Here is a 4,872-nt window from a genome sequence, read left to right as displayed (position 1 = left end):
CATGGCTAGCCACAGCCTGGGTGATGTCTCCAGAATGAGATTTGCACTCTTCAGCGGTGTGTGCGCTGATATGAAGCTTCCTGGCAGATTATCCTTTCTTCCAGTAGTGCTAGTTCTGCAAGATTCGCAGGAGAGCTTCTGTGAAGTTTGGAAGGTAGGAGATGAGATACTGGCAGAAGTAAAGCTGTGAGGAGGGGGCGTGAGTCGTGCTTGGGTAGCTCAGGTGGTAGAGCAATTGCCCCCGAAAGGCAAAGGTCCCGAGTTCGAGTCTCGGTCCGCACACAATTTTAATCTGCCAGGAAGTTTCAAGGATAAAGTAACTTTTTGGAAGACAAAATTTATGTTACATGGTTTGAGTGGTTACCATATTATTCTTAGTAAATTATTTATTTCATTTACATGTGTACGAAATTGCACTGCAATGTCAAATAAGTCGACAGCTTTTATTGCACGTAGCTGGTAACAGTGTCATTACGCGCTTACTTTCCGTATGAAACTACGTTTCGTTAAGAAGAATATTTATTTTGCGGTGTACAGGTTGTCACCAGACTATTTTTAATAAAATGCTTAGTTCAACGAATATATCCCACGAGATATAATTTAGAGCAGTGTAGGTAGAGACAGTTGTCCGACAACATGTATTTTGCCTCTAAGAAGCACACAGCTACGTGCTGGGAAAGATAGGTCAAATCTTCCTTCTAACATTTACATATTTAATACAGTAGTTGCTTTTAGCAGCATATAAGACTTCTTTATTTTTGAAGAATGAACAGTTGACATCTCTGTTTCAGCTTACGTAAATCTGGGAGGATACACAAATGTGAAATACACACATGAAAAAAGTTTTGCATCACATCGGTTCCGAGAGTTCCGGAAACCTGTTCAGTAAATTGGAATAGAGATCAACGTAAACATCATTTCCGCACTTTTTATTGCTCATGAAAACCACACATTGCATATTGTACCACCACACAGCGAGACCTTCAGAGGTGGTGGTATAGACTGCTGTACACACTGGTACCTCAAATACCCAGCAGCACGTCCTCTTACATCGATGAATGCCTGTATACGTCTTGGCATACTATCCACGAGTTCATCAAAGCACTGTTGGTCCAGATTTTCCCACTGCTCAACGGCGATTCGGTGTAGATCCCTCAGAGTGGTTGGTGGGTCACGTCATCCATAAACAGCCCTTTCCAGTCTATCCGAGGCATGTTCGATAGGGTTCATGTCTGGAGAACATGCTGGCCACTCTACTCGAGTGATGTCGTTATCCTGAAGGAAGTCATTCACAAGGTGTGCACGATGGTGGCACGAATTGTCGTCCATGAAGACGAACGCCTCGCCAATATGCTGCCGATATGGTTGCCCTATCTATCGGAGGATGGCATTCACGTATCGTACAATCGTTACGCCGCTTTCCATGACCACCAGTGGCGTACGTCGGCACCACACTATGCCGCCCCAAAACATCAGGGAACCTCCACCTCGCTGCACTCACTGGACAGTGTGTCTAAGGCGTTCAGCCTGACCTGGTTGCCTCCAAACACGTCGCCGACGATTGTCTGGTTGAAGGCATATGCGACACTCATCGGTGAAGAAAACGTGATGCCAATTCTGAGCGGCCCACTCGGCATTTTTCTGGGCCCATCTGTACCGCGCTGCATGGTGTCTTGATTGTAAAGATGGTCCTCGCCATGGACTTCGGGAGTGAATTGCGCATCATGCAGCCTACTGAGCACAGTTTGAGTCGTAACACGACGTCCTGTGGCTGCACGAAAAGCATTATTCAACATGGTAGCCTTGCTGTCGGGGTTCCTCCGAGCCAGAAGCCGTAGGGTAGCGGTCATCCGCTGCAATAGTACCCCTTGGGCGTCCTGAGCGACGAATGTCATTGACAGTTCCTGTCTCTCTGTATCTCCTCCATGTACGAACAACATCCTTTTGGTTCACTTCGAGACGCCTCGACACTTCCCTTGTTGAGAGCCCTTCCTGGCACAAAGTAACAATGCGGACGCGATCGAATCGCAGTATTGGAGGTCCAGGCATGGATGAACTACAGACAACACGAGCCGTGTACCTCCTTCCTGGTGGAATGATTGGAATTGTTCGGCTGTCAGACCCTATCCGTCTAATAGGCGCTGCTCACGCATGGTTGTTTATATGTTTGGGCGGGTTTAATGACATCTTTGAACAGCCAAAGGGACTGTGTCTGTGATACAATATCCACAGTCAACGTTTGTCTTCAGGAGTTCTGGGAACCGGGGTGATACAAAACATTTTCTGATGTGTGTAGTTTCCCCAAGCCCTTAGTGATACGTTACATACTAGCCTATGTGGTATTTCCATATACGACGTTCGTAGGTGAACCTGCAACTAGGTCATAAGTTGGTTCAAGGGCCTACCTTTTTGGAACACGTATTATGTTTGAGTATAATGATATTTCTGGAGACTAGAAATCTACTCTGTACCAATCAGCATGGGTTTCGAAAAAGACGGTCGTGTGAAACCCAGCTTGCGCTATTCGTCCACGAGACTCAGAGGGCCATAGACACGGGTTCCCAGGTAGATGCTGTGTTTCTTGACTTCCGCAAGGCGTTCGATACAGTTCCCCACAGTCGTTTAATGAACAAAGTAAGAGCATATGGACTATCAGACCAATTGTGTGATTGGATTGAAGAGTTCCTAGATAACAGTACGCAGCGTGTCATTCTCAATGGAGAGAAGTCTTCCGAAGTAAGAGTGATTTCAGGTGTGCCTCAGGGGAGTGTCGTAGGACCGTTGCTATTCACAATATATGTACATAACCTTGTGGATAACATCGGAAGTTCACTGAGGCTTTTTGCGGATGATGCTATAATATATCGAGAGGTTGTAACAATCGAAAATTGTACTGAAATGCAGGAGGATCTGCAACGAATTGACGCATGGTGCAGGAAATGGCAATTGAATCTCAATGTAGACAAGTGTAATGTGCTGCGAATACACAGAAAGAAAGATCCTTTATATTTTAGCTACAATATAGTAGGTCAGCAACTGGAAGCAGTTAATTCCATAAATTATCTGGGAGTAGGCATTAGGAGTGATTTAAAATGGAATGAGCCGGACTGAGATTCATTGAAAGAAACCTTAGGAAATGCAATCCGAAAACAAAGGAAGTAGGTTACAGTATAATTGTTCGCCCACTGCTTGAATACTGCTCACCGGTGTGGGATCCGTACCAGGTAGGGTTGATAGAAGAGATAGAGAAGATCCAACGGGGAGCAGTGCGTTTCTTTACAGGATCATTTAGTAATCGCGAAAGCGTTACGGAGATGATAGATAAACTCCAGTGGAAGACTCTGCAAGAGAGACGTTCAGTAGCTCGGTACGGGCTTTTGTTGAAGTTTAGAGAATCTACATTCACCGAGGAGTCAAGCAGTATATTGCTTCCCCCTACGTATATCTCGCGAAGAGACTATGAGGATAAAATCAGAGAGATTAGAGCCCACACAGAGGCATACCGACAATCTTTCTTTCCACGAACAATGCGAGACTGGAATAGGAGGGAGAACCGATAGAGGTACTCAAAGTACCCTCCGCCACACACCGTCAGGTGGCTTGCGGAGTATGGATGTAGATGTAGATGTAGATACAATTCCGCAGCCTGGTCCGAGACGCCTGCTTGGCAGTGTTTGCACCGAAAATGTCGTTTGCGGCCACCGTGCTTCACATTCTGGGACATTTCTCGAATTTTTTAAAGCTAGGTTTCAGCAGCATTGTTGTTGTTGTTGTGGTCTTCAGTCCAGAGACTGGTTTGATGGAGCTCTCCATGCTACTCTATCCCGTGCAAGCTTCTTCATCTCCCAGTACCTACTGCAACCTACATCCTTCTGAATCTGCTTGGTGTATTCATCTCTTGGTCTCCCTCTACGATTTTTACCCTCCACACTGCCCTTCAATACTAAATGGGTGATCCCTTGATACCTCAGAACATGTCCGACCAACCGATCCCTTCTTCTAATCAAGTTGTGCCACAAACTTCTCTTCTCCCCAGTCCTATTTAACACCTCGTCATTAGTTATGTGATCTACCCACCTAATCTTCAGCATTCTTCTGTAGCACCACATTTCGAAAGCTTCTATTCTCTTCTTGTCTAAACTATTTATCGTCCATGCTTCACTTCCATACATGGCTACACTCCATACAAATACTTTCAGAAACTACTTCCTGACACTTAAATCTGTACTCGATGTTATCAAATTTCTCTTCTTCAGAAACGCTTTCCTTCCCATTGCCAGTCTACATTTTATATCCTCTCTACTTCGACCATCATCAGTTATTTTGCTCCCCAAATAGCAGAACTCATCTACTACTTTAAGTGACTCATTTCCTAATCTAATTCCCTCAGCATCACCAGACTTAATTAGACTACATTCCATTATCCTCGTTTTGCTTTAGTTGATGTTCATGTTATATCCTCCTTTCAAGACACTATCCATTCCGTTCAACTGCTCTTCCAAGTCCTTTGCTGTTGTTGACAGAATTACAATGTCATCGGCGAACCTCAAAGTTTTTATTTCTTCTCCATGGATTTTAATACCTACTCCGAATTTTTCTTTTGTTTCCTTCACTGCTTGCTCAATATACAGATTGAATAACATCGGGGAGAGGCTACAACCCTTTCTCACTCCCTTCCCAACCACTGCTTCCCTTTCATGCCCCTCAACTCTTATAACTGCCATTTGGTTTCTTTACAAATTGTAAATAGCCTTTTGCTCCCTATATTTTACCCCTGCCACCTTCAGAATTTGAAAGAGTGTATTCCAGTCAACATTGTCAAAAGTTTTCTCTAAGTCTACAGATGCTAGAAACGTAGCCTTTCCTTAATCT

At 44.5% G+C, this 4,872-nt stretch overlaps 1 non-coding gene across 1 annotated transcript; it reads left to right on the top strand.

The window, feature by feature from the left end:
* Positions 1-206: 206 nt before the first annotated feature.
* Positions 207-282, top strand: Trnas-cga. The gene has a single exon. It is a non-coding gene; the product is annotated as a tRNA-Ser (tRNA).
* The last annotated feature ends 4,590 nt before the right edge of the window (positions 283-4,872 follow it).

Source organism: Schistocerca americana, chromosome X (genome assembly GCF_021461395.2).
Source record: "Schistocerca americana isolate TAMUIC-IGC-003095 chromosome X, iqSchAmer2.1, whole genome shotgun sequence".
NCBI classification, from domain to species: Eukaryota; Metazoa; Arthropoda; class Insecta; order Orthoptera; family Acrididae; genus Schistocerca; species Schistocerca americana.
The sequence above is the reverse complement of the archived record's forward strand: the minus strand, read 5'-3'. Positions and strand labels throughout refer to the sequence as shown.